The sequence below is a fragment of the Dromiciops gliroides genome, chromosome 1 (assembly GCF_019393635.1).
Source record: "Dromiciops gliroides isolate mDroGli1 chromosome 1, mDroGli1.pri, whole genome shotgun sequence".
Classification (NCBI taxonomy): domain Eukaryota; kingdom Metazoa; phylum Chordata; class Mammalia; order Microbiotheria; family Microbiotheriidae; genus Dromiciops; species Dromiciops gliroides.
The window spans coordinates 763,049,864-763,062,926 of NC_057861.1; positions in this window are offsets into that span (position 1 = coordinate 763,049,864).

Below are 13,063 nucleotides of genomic sequence, written 5' to 3' on the forward strand. Positions count from 1 at the left end.
TGAGACTACCCTAAAAACTTCCGAGCTCGGCAGAAGCATCAGGCTTAGACTTTTCTGGAGCATGTTAGTGCTTTTGTTTTTGCATTAGCATCTTTTTTTCCATCCTTGTATCAAGCTGTGCTTGGGCTCAGCCTGTTTTTTCATCCATTTTCATGCCCATTTTTTGAAATAAGTACATTCAGAAATGGGTGCATAAATAAGCACAGAGTCTTGGGGAAGGGACTGACCTTGACTCTCGAGTAGGAACAAAAGACTAGGGAGCCAACATGGAACATGTCAAGGTTATAAAGCCTGTCAGAAAGTCTGGACTGAACCTGTGTTGAAATACACTGAGACCAGCCCCGCCCAAGCACTGAGAGTGTCTAATCCAGGGACTTCCCAACCCCCTGGCATAAGGGTGGGTTTAAAGCTCCCTCCCCCCAATTTGACTCTGGTGACAAAAATATTTTTTAATTTAATCAAACAATCAGAGCTGAATGTAATCAGGGCCTGTACACCTCCTCAAATCAATCAAATCCATCATGTTAAAGACAGGATCACACCCCAAACAATTTTTATAAAAAGGAAAAGCTTTTTCAGAATGGGAGTAAGGGGGAGTATATTCTGAGTATCTGGATTTGAGAGGCTGGATGAATCCCAGAGAGGATTGAGGAGTGGAAGATAAAAGATCTATCACAGAGAGTCTACAAGCATCTCAGAGAGGGGCCCAGTCTGAGAGATGTCCCAGTAAAAATCCAGCTTTCTCCAATTTCCCCTTCCAGGGTCTACCTATCCATAAATATGATAATAAAATTTTCCATTTGATTTCCCAATATTTGCAGGCAACTGAACTTTTCCTAAATCACGAAGCAGTCAGAGATTAACTAGAGATTGATAGGGAATGTCAGCAGAGAGCCCAATCCTGACTAAAGATGAGGACCATTTCCTAAGTGGGGTTTCAAGTGACTTCTGACTGGACTCAGAACTTTCTAGCTAAAATACACTCCCTGAAGTTGCAGAGAAGGGACTCCAGTAGACCTACGGGTCACTGCAAGGCACCCTGGGCTCGAAATCAGTTAATTATTGTAACAAGATGCTATACTAGCAAAGCAGCTATTGATCCACTCTGGGTAGCCAGCCCACAGTGTCTGCTTCAGTTTAGGTCTCACTCCCATCATTCATCACATCATTCCCATAACCCTAATTCCCATCCTTCACGAGAAGCTCAAGGACCCTATTCTACATGAAGCCTTTCTCAGTTCCTCAACTACTGGTTGTCCTTCTTCCCAAAATACCTTATCATGAACTACTTTTGATTTATGTGTATTTATCTGTGTCTGCTTAAGTCTCCCTATTCATCATCTGTGTCCTCAGCACTAATCACTATGCCTGGAACAGAGCTGCTACTAAATAGATACATGTTGAAATGAGTTGATTTACTGACTACTACAATAATAATAAATAACTCACAAAAATGGCAATAACTCACATCTATATAATGCTTTGGAGTTTGCAAAGCTCTTCCCATGTATCATCTCATATGATTCTCCCTATAAGGAAGGGGCTATTATGATCCCCACTTTTACAGATAGAGAAATTGAGGCTGAAAAAAGTTAAGTGATTTGCCCAAGACCTCAGAGCTTGTAAGCATCTGGGACAAGATTTGGGTTTGATTTCCTCACCCCAGAGTGGTCAGAAGCAAAGCTGTCCATGTGTATGTTATTTCTAGCTCACAAACAAAAGGCAGATAAGGGAAAGAGCATTCATTATTCTAGAGAGACAAAAAGTTTAGTGTTTGGGAGCTGATCTGGGGGCTTGGAGCTATTAAGAAAAGGTAGAAGAATGGCACTAAACTGTACAAACTTGGCATATGAATTGGGGATTCAGCTACTCCTGGAAATAAAGTGCAAGCCTTTGAGAGTGCCAGGTCCCTAGGGAGCCTTGCTAGAGGCCACCACTCTTGGCCAGCAGGGACAGGAGAGGAAGGTCTGTCCTTCTGGGGAAGGAGGGAGCTGAAAGACAGTCACGCCCACATAGAGAAAGGAGATCCCCTCCCTCCCCAGCTTGACAACTATTCGCTGCTCCAGGACTGCCTGTGCCAGCCAACTTGGAACATCACGTCAATATGTCATATGTCAATGACTGGGACTTCTCACCCAAAGGAAACCCCAAGGATTCATAACCCAGCCCCTGCCCCACGTGCCTCCTTCAGAAGCTCCCGAGGGTTGTCCCTGGCTACCATGAGCACAGACGGCCTGACCTGTCTAGCCCCTCCCTCCCCATTTTTGGAGGACCCCAAAGTCAAGGCCAATGGTCATGGCTACAGGAGCCACCAAACCAAAGCCTTGTGTTTCCTGGGCTTCCTGCTACTCCTGCTTCAGTTTCCACCTTACAAAAACAAGCCCCAAACCACATGGTTTTAATTACATTTCTCTTCCAATACACAAGGGTTTGGATACAAGAGAAAAAAAAGGTGTTTTGCCCAAGACCAAAATGCCTCCGAAAGCTGTTCTGCAGGATGTTTCAGAGCCCCTGGGTTCTCTGTTCCTAATACCATGATTATCTTTGTTTTCATTTTCTCTTTTAAGTGCCAGGGATTTATTAGCACTGATTTCATTGCTGGTTACAGGCAGTCAGCAGGTCACCCCTGAGACCGCAGGCCTCTCTGCACCAAAGCACACAAAGCCTTCACATGCTGCAGTTGGGAAGGTGAAACCAAACCCTTGTACTCGAACCCTGCCTGGGACACTGAAAACAGGTCAGTGCCTTCCTGGACCTCAGTTTTCTCACCTATAAAATAGGGCAATAATGGTAACCGCTCCTTTACAGGGTTGTGGTGGGGCTGCAGTGAGACTACATGAACAATCTCCCACTAGATGCCCTTGGCTCCTCCCCTAAATCAGCCCTTAAGAGGCAGATAAAGAGAATGCCCTGGCAGAGCACTGGGGGGTGTAAGCAGGAGCTATTAGACACACTGAGTGGTATGGCATGCAGGGGGAAATAGGGACCCATGGGAGGGGTGCCAGGTCCCTGCAAGGGACCCTTTGTGATGAGGATGGGACCTGGAATAAGAGAGCAGAGGGCTTGAAAAGGCTTCAAAGAGGCACCTCATTCTGAGTCGTTGTCTGGGTCACTTCCTCCAAGGATCTGTGTTGTGGAATATTGTGTACCCATGTGGGGGGGAGAGCCCCTTGATGCCAGGATGGAGGAAAGAAGAGCCCAGCACCGCAGAGCTGATGAGGGATGGGGGGGGGTGTCAAACACAAGCCCTTGGAGAGGAGGCCAGAGGTGGGAAGGGACACACACACACACACACACACACACACACACACACACACACACACTCCATGGAGACCTTGTTCTGGTCAGTACTCTAAGAAACTATGCCAGTCTCTGGGGGTGGTCAACTACTAAATGGTCCCTGTCTATGGGCTCAGACAGGAGTCCTTTCTGTATTCTTCATCATGGAGGAAAGAACACTGAGTTCTAAGTCAGAAACATCCTGCCGGGACTTAAATCCTGACCCTGACACTGGCTAGGTGGGTGACAGTAGACAAATCATGTCACCTCTCTGAAACCCAGATCCTCTTCAATAGGATGGCAATGATGATGCTTTCGATGCTTTCCTCCCAAGGCTTCCATGAAGAAAGAGCTTTGCTAACCACAAGGTGCTATGTCAAGGAGATGTATTATTTATTAGTATTATTAGAGTAACAAAAGCCTTTTGAGCTTGCAAGTCACTCAACCCCAATTGCCTCACTCCCCAAAAAACAAAACAAAACAAAAGCCTTTTGAGCTTGGGAGTTATTTTTAAGGGAAGCTGGTGGTGATTTCTCCAGGAAGACCAGACACAGAAGTTCCAAGGTTCCAAAGGGCAGGCACAATGAGCCTGAGAAATGAAATGTCCACTAATGCATCCATGCCCATCCTGAGGGGACACGTGTTAAATGGCAAATGTCGATGAACAATCCTGCCCACAACCCATTCACCCCAGGCAGCCCAAGTGCTACCTTCTATGGGTCTCTCCTGATTGCTTCAAGGGCTAGTGTCCTCCCCTCCTCCCTCCATCACTTTGCATTTATTTTGTATAGAAACTGTATTATTTTATCTATGAAAATGTTCTGCATGTGTGTCTGTCTGTCTCTCATCTCTCTCTCTCTCTCTCTTTCTCTCTCTCTCTCTCTCACACACACATACACACACACACACACACACACATGCCACCATCACCACCACCACCAGGAGAAGGTAAGCTTCTAAGGACACTCTTTGTATCCTGGGGACATAGCTCAGTGCCTCTACATAGCAGGTGCTTAATAAGTGCATGTGGGTCAGTGGATTGACTAGAGTACATTTAATAATCCAGTACAGGACCCTGGCTCATGCCACACTTCACTCAATAGGGAGTGATGCAACAGCCAGTTTCTGCTCTAAGCCTTTGTGGGTTGTGAGCACAGCCCTGTTCTCAGGCACCCAAGTCTCCAAGTCCATTGCTAACAAAGCTATCTGCCAATGGGAAGGTAGAAAGAGGCCTGAAGGGATTTATTGGCCCCAGAAGCCATTTCAGTAGAGTTGATGATTGGTGAGGGCAGAAATGGAAAAGAGAATTGTAGGGGGCCACACACACCTGGCCCATTCCAGGGAAACCTGTTTCTGAGGACTTAATAGAGAGTTTAGATGACAGACAGACCGAAAGGGAGCCGATTCCCCACAGTCCTGTGGGGGGTAGTGCTAGTACCTCTGGAGAAGGAAGGTCATTCTGATGACTCCTTGTGCCATGATGTGCCCAAGGGCTGGGTAAAGCTGTCAGGCTGGTGCCAAGGGTGAGCAGGCTCATTTGATGGTGCTATGGAAGAAGCAAGTGGCCTTGGTCACGAACCCATGTCTCCCTTGATATCATGATCCCCTACCTCCTTCCAAAGGATGAGGCTCATAAACTGCCAGAGTTGAAGGGGGCTTCAGAGGTCACTGAGTTCAACTCCTTCAATTTATAGATAGGGAAGCCCAGGTCCAAAGGGGGCAGGATTTCCCCAAGGTTGTATGGATAATCAGTGCCAGAGATGGAGCTTGCCTGACCCATGTCTGATACCTTTTCCTCTCACTCTTGGGGACTGGCATTCTCTTATTGTCAAATCTGGTTGAAGCATGCATTCCTATTGATTCATTTATTCATCTGGTATTCTCTGTTCAGTCCATTCTATTCACAGCCCCATCTTGCCCTGGTCATAGGAAAAACAGGCTGACCTTCCTATGGGATGGTATTTCAGGCAGGTGGGAAGAGTCTCTGTCACCCTTGGGCCTATCTCCACTGCCCAGAGTCCCTTTAATATGGAATATGAGTTTTCATGCCAGTTAGAAACATGATAAACTGCCCCAACTCTTGTGAGAGAGCTCAAGGATGACTTGAATATGCCTAGCACAAGGTGCAAAAAACTACTCTGAGGTTCTTTCTTTGAGCAGACTGACCTAGAGTGGTGGTTGTGGACGTGAAGACAAGGGAACACAGACCTGTGGTGATGTTGTGAAGGCAGAAGCAACAAGATTTATCAGCAGATTTGAAACATGGGATGAATCTGAGTGAGTAGTCAAGAATAGTGCAAAGCCTAAGAATTGGACATCAAAGGGATGCCCATCAATTGAGGAATGGCTGAACAAGCTGTGGTGTACGATTGTGATGGAATATTGTTGTGCTATAATAAATGATGAGCAAGATGATCTCAGAAAAACCTGGAAAGACTTACATCAAATGATGCAAAGTGAAATGAGCAGAACCAGGAGAGGATTGTACACAGTAATGGCAATTTTGCACAATGATCAACTGTAAAGGACTTAGCTCTTCTTAACAATACAACGATTCAAGACAATCCCAAAGGACTCATGATGAAGCATGCTATTTCCTCCAGAGAAAGAACTGATATTATCTGAATACATACTGAAGCATGTTATTTTCACATTCTTTCATTCACTTTTATTTCAGTCTTCTTATACAAAATGACTAATATGGAAATGTTTTCCATGATTGGGCATGTATAATCTATATCAGATTGCTTACTGTCTCAGGGAAGGGGAGGGGAGAGGAAGGAGAGAGGGAAGGAATTTGGAATTCAAAACAAAAGAAATGTTCAAAATTGTTTTAATACAGAATGTAGGGAAAATACATACATACACACATACACACATATACACACATACACACACATACACACATACACATATACTTACACATATATACATACACACATACATGCATGCTTACATATTTAAAAGAATAATGCCAAGTTTATGAGCCTTAGAGACCGGAAGGATGGCATGCCTTCTACAGAAATAGGCAAGTGTGAAAATGAGGTGGATTTCAGGGGAAGATAATGAGTTCACTTTTGGATGTATTGGCTTTGTGATGGAAATCCAGGAAATCTGATTTTCAATTTCCAACAGGCAGGATGAAAGCTTATGAGAAAGACTAGAGATAAATAAATCTGGGCATCACTTGAAAAAAGCTAGTAGTACAGGATGTCAGAGATGAAAGGTCACCTTGAGAGAGAGAGAGAGTGGAGGCAGAGAAGAGGTCCCAAGATAGAGCCTGGAGGAACACCCATAATTAGGGGTCATGAAGAGGATAATGAGCCAGAAAATAAAATTGAGATGAGTGGAAAGATAGGAGGCAAAGCAGGAGACAGCAGTATCAAAAACCTCAGACAGGAAAAAATGTCCAGGAGGAGGAGATGGCCAACAGCGTCCAATGCAGAAGATAGGTCAAGAATGATGAGGACTACCAAAAAAACAAAAGACTATCAAAGTTGGCAATTAAGTATCATTGGTAACTGCTGGGATCAATTTAGTGGTGTGGTGAGGTTAGAAGCTAAACTGCTAAGGAAAGAGGAATGAAGGAGACAGGGGGAAGTGAAGGGAATGAGTGTCAGTAGCTTTTTTCACAATATTTTTTGTAAGAAAGGGAAGAGAGAAATTATGATTATATGTAGCTTAAAGAGATGTCAGGGTCTTAGTGAAAGTGGTTTTTAAGGATAGAGAGTTGGACATGTTTAATGTAAATAGGAAAAGACTGAAGATGAGAGAGAGGAGGAGAGAATATGGAAGAGAGAATTATGAAAGAGAATGAAGGGAGATTGTAGATATCATTTACCTAGACTTTTAGCAAAATCTTTAATAAAGTATTTAATTCTATTCCTGTGTACAAGGCACAGGATTATTAATTAAATGATAATACAATTAGATTAAAAACAACTTGTATAGCTGGACCCAAAGAATACCCATTAATAATTCAATGCTAGTTTGGAAATGATGGTTGGTTGGCTGATTGATAGGTTAATAGTGGGGTGTCTAACAGCCCTTTATTTGACCTGCTGTTTAAAATTTTTATCAATGATTTGGATTCATACTGAGGAAATTAGAAATTGATACAAAGCTGAGAAAGAGAGTTGACACACTATTCAAACAAGTCATGATTAAGAGGCTGGAAGTTGTGTTGAATCTAATATGAAATCAGTAGGGATTTTCTAATGGTTCAATCAATGGAAAGTCTTACACTCAGGTTCAAAAGTCAATTTTACATGTACACGATAGCAGAGATGCAGCTAGTCCATCTGCTAGAATATCTAAGGGGGTTTGTAATGTTACATTTTACCTTCCACTAAATACATTAGCAAAAGTTGGGCATAATCACAATGTTGGAAGGGCTGCAGAGAGACAGACGCTAATCCACCATCAGGGCAGCTGTGAATCTGGTCCAAGCATTCTGAAAATCCATTTGAAATGATGCCTCAAAAAAAGCCCATGCCTTTTGATTCAAAGCACTCATGCCAAACATGTGCCCCAAGGAAGTCAAAGACAGAAAGTCCCCATAGACACCAAAATATTAATAACTTTTTGTGATAAACCAAGGAAACCAAGAAGGTCCCCATCCATTGGGAAATGGCTAAACAAGTTGCAGTAAATAAACATAATGTAATATTCCTATGCTTTAAAAATGATGAATATGAAAAAATTTCTCCTGAGGAACATTGAAAAACTTCTATGAACATATGCTGAGAGAAGTAAAGTAAAACAGCATGTACAATGATTACCAACAACATCAACAAAACCGAACATTGAATTATTATAATGACCAACCTTGGCATTTGAGAAGAATGGAGGAAATCTACCATCTTCCTTTAGCTGAGGAGGTGGGGGACTATGGCCTAGAACATTTCATATACTGTCAAACCCAGGTAATGTATTGGTTGGTTTTCCTAAATTTGAGGTTTTGTATTTTAATTTTTAAATCTGTGTTACAAAGGAAGACTTGTTGGGTAAAACAAGAGGACAAAGATGAGTTGAGATATGAGAAAAATTCAATTAAAAAGGGGGAATGGAAAACATCACTGGGAATACTTGGGGTGGAAGTAGAGTGGGTTTAGCAATCATGTATACCTTAGCATGAATAAGGAGAAAGACAGATGGCATCGATGTCTCTAGACATGCTTCTCAGGGACTGCAGCAAGGAACCAGGTTTTGTTTTTTTTCCTCAGACTTCCATCCCCATGGAAATTGGTTCAAAGGCAAGCAGAAGGAAAAAGCAACATATTCTGCATTTCTTTGAGAATTCTCATTGCTTGCTCTTTTATACTCTAGACACCTGGCTTTGGATCAGTTGGCCTGTTGACTCCTAGAAGGATACCTTCACATGGATGCCTAACTGCTTACCTGCCTATCTGTCTATCTCTCCATCCACTTATCCATCTATCCACATATCTGTCTACCTGTCTAACAATCTATCTCTCCATCAACTATCTGTCTCTATCCATCTATCCACTTATGTATGTGTAGATGTAGATGTCTGTCCATCTTTCTATTGCTATACATGTATATCTGTATCTATCCATCTATTTGTATGTTTGTGAACCTCTCCATATACCTATCTATGTATCTATCTGCAATGAGAGTTTTTGAGAATATGTTATATGAGTGATGCCATTTTAGGAGGCCTAAGAAGACACCAACCCCTCCTTATGTATCTCTTTATCTCTCTTCCTGTCTTTCTATCTGGTTCTCTATCTATCCATATCTATCCTACCTAACCTCTATCTGTCTGTTGATCTGTCTATCCACACATCTAACTATATGTACCTATTCGTTGCTCTCTCTATTGCCTGTCTGTCTCGGTCTATCTGTCTATTAGCCTACCTCCTTTTCTACCCACCCTTCTAGCTAGCTATCATTCTGCATGCTTATCTGTCCATTCACCTAGCTAGTGCCCAGTGGTGTTAGAGGGCTCATAGAAGATGAGGCCTCAGAGGAAGGTCCACTTAAATCAACCCATCCCAGTTCTTAACACTGTGCTCTCATTGCTCTTATCGTATTTTTAATTTATGGACTAAAACAAGCATTTCTATGACATGGTACAACAAAAAGATGATTGTACATGAAACTGTGACTCTGCTATGCACATATTATATACACACACATAAAATTATTCTATACATAATTCTATAACTTCTTTCTCTGGATGTAAATCACTTCAAACGTCCTTTACAGTTAATTTGGGGATTTATAATCAATAAAATAACTTCCATGCTCAAAATCATTATTAATATAATATTGCTATTACTATATACAATGTTCTCTTGGTTCTGCTCATTTTTCTTTTGGTTCTTTTTCTTTTTTTGTGTGACGCAATTGGGGTTAATTGACTTGCCCAGGGTCACACAACTAGTAAGTATCAAGTGTCTGAGGACGGATTTGAACTCAGGTCCTCCTAAATCCAGAGCAAGTGCTCTATCCACCATGCCACCTAGCTGCCCCCATTTTTCTCTTCCTTATTTTGTGCAAGTCTTTCCATTTTTTTCTAAAATCATTGAGCTTATCATTTCTTATAACACAATAGTATTCTATCACAATCATATACCACAACTTGTTCAGCCATTCCCCAATTGATGGGCATTGCTGCAATTTCCAGTTCTTTGCCACCACAAAGAATTCCCTAATCGTCTTTGGAAATGGACCAAGTAGTAGTATTGCCGGGTTAAAGGGCATAGGTAGTTTAATAACTTATTGGGTATAAGTACAGATTGCTCTCCAAAATGGTTGGATCATTTCACAATGCCAACAACAATGAATTAGTGTCCCAATTTTTCCACATCACCTCCAATATTTGTCACTTTCCCCTGACTATAAATTGCTTTGACTTCTTCAATGGAAAACTACCAGTTCGTATCCTTTGACCATTTATCAATTGGGGAAGGATTCATATTCTTACAGATTTGACAAAGTTTTTATATCTTTTAGATATGAGACCTTTATCTGATAAGGCATCTATAATTTTTTTCCCAATTTTCTGCTTTCCTTCTGATCTTGGCTATATTTGTTTTATTTGTACAAAAATTTTGTAATTTAATGTAATCAGAATTATCCATTTTCCACCTAACTTTGCTGTCTCTTGTTTATTCGTATTCTTGTTTATTCATTTTGCTATCTCTTGTTTATTCATAAATTGTTCACTTATCCTTAAGTCTGATGAGTAATATGTTCCATGTACTAATTTTCTTATAAAAATCTCTCTTTATATCTAGGCTATGTATCTTGGTAAATGGTGTGAGATACTGGCCCATGCCCAGTTTCTGCCATACCGGTTTCCAGTTTTTCCAACAATTTTTTACCAAATAATGAATTTTTATGCCAAAATCCTGTCTTTACACTGGCCAAATACAAGGTTATTATGTTTATTTGCTCCTATAAATTGTATGTCTACTCTATTCCACTGATGTACCTTTCTATTTCTATGTTGTCTTAATGGTACTTCACTGCTGGTGGCCATTGATGGGCTTAATGAGGACAATAAAACAGCCCCACCAGGGTGTGCTCTGAATTGCCAGGCAAGGTCCCTGTGCCTTCCGCGGGGGTGGCTGGCACAACCAACTGCCTGAAGGACCAAACTTCTTTTCAGCTAGCTCAGCTTCCCTGTAATGATGTTTAGATCTGACTTACTTTGAGTGGATGCCTGAGCAAACTTCCTTTCTGTGAAGATAAACAAGCCCCACACAAACCAAGCAACCTCAATGATTCAGATCCTAGAAGAATAATCCCTAAAGACTTTTCCTATGTGAAATAATAGGACTCTAGAATTTTTCAGCACAGTATCTTTTTTGTTTTGTTTTTTTTTGTTTTTGTTTTTAGTGAGGCAAATGGGGTTAAGTGACTTGCCCAGGGTCACACAGCTACTAAGTGTTAAGTGTCTGAGGCCGGATTTGAACTCAGGTACTCCTGAATCCAGGGCCGGCGCTCTATCCACTGCGCCATCTAGCTGCCCCCAGCACAGTATCTTAAAGGATATTCTCTAGGACACAATCTAACTGAAACTTCATCCCATAAAAAGAGAGAAATATGGAGATTTGGTCGAAGACAAAATTGGGTAACCTTTCTTCAGGGGAACCTGGGCTCAGCTGTGTTCAGGGGCAACCCAAGCCAGCAGTCAGGGAAGCCGACAGGATGGCTCCACAGGCAGGCTTCAGAGGTGAGCTCCATGGGCTGGCTCTACAAGCAGAGTTGGTATTCTTTTTAAGCTCCTGGGGTTTTCATTCCCCTGTCCAAACTCTTGACAATGGGACCATAGGAGACCTCACAATAACTACCAATGGCCAGTATAGGAAACTGACTCTCAGTGTCCTCACATGGCTACCTCTCCAGCCCTCTGAAATTCAGCCCCACTTGTCTCCCTACCCAACTATGAAGCATGTCTCCCCCTCTATTCTGGGTTATCACCTAATTCCTACTCTCTTAAAATCAGAGTAAATTTGATACAGGAAAAACCTTGGCATCCACTTGTGGTCCTGATGCCATTCCCCTCCAATCTTCTCAAAGAAACCCTCCCCCCCCATCCCAGTCATTCCCTTTATTTCCTCTTCAGGCTCTACCCACTGGCTCCTACACATACCTACTCACATAACATACATGCATATACATGTACAAACACATAAACACACACATATACATACACTAACATGTCCAGATCTCCCCCGTCCTTCAATGTGCCCTTGATCCAGCCCTTCTCTCATTTAATATCTCTTACCACCATCACAAACTGCATGAAAGGGCTGTCTACACTTGCCTCCATGTCCTCACCTCCCAACTCCCTTTTGCAACTTTGCAGTTTGGCTTCTGACCCTTTAATTCGACTAAAACTTATCTCCCCAAAATGATTGTTGGTCTCTTCATTGCTAAATGCAATGTGTCCTCTCAGTCTTTATCCTTCTTGAATGCCCTTAATGAAGGTGTTGGCCCATTGACCAGCCTCTCCTACTAGGACAATTCTCTCTCAGTTCTCCTCCTTCCTATCTAGCCAGCCCTCAGCCTCCTTTGATGGATCTTAATCCACACCCTCATGGTTTAGGACTATGAGCATCCCACAGGACTCAGTCCTGGGCTCCCTTTCCCTCTCCTTCTATATGCTCTGGCTTCCTGATCCCACCAACTCCTGGTTGGTTTCTTTGTTCTCTCCATTCAATTGTCAAGCATTTATTAAGCAGGGATTGCTTCCTTTGTGTTTCTCTATTACTAACTAGTATCTAGAACAATGTCTTGGATAAGAATACTCTTAATAAGTGTTTTTGGAATCAAATAAACTGTAGGAGGATAGATGCAGGGTAGACAGAGGTCCAGGCTTTGAATAAGACAAGTGTGATTTTTTCCCAGCCTGACCTCCATCTGCCACCTAACCACATTTCTTCAGCCCACCCCAGCCCTACCCCCAAAGAAGCTCAGGTGGATCCCCAGGTTCAAAAAACCCCCTACAGGGGGAAACTAGGTGGCGCAGTGGATAGAGCACCAGCCCTGGAGTCAGGAGTTCAAATCCTGAGTTCAAATCCGGCCTCAGACACTTAACACTTACTTGCTGAGTGACCCTGGGCAAGTCACTTAACCCCAATTGCTTCACAAAAAAAAAAATAAGTAAAAATTTTTAAAATTTTAAAAACCCCTATGTAGCAGATGTAGCAAAGTGGGGACAGGTGCAGTGCAAAAGGACAAATCATCTAGTGCTCTCTAAAAAGCTCACGCCACCAAAGTACAGTGGGATGAGCACAAGGCAAGGAAC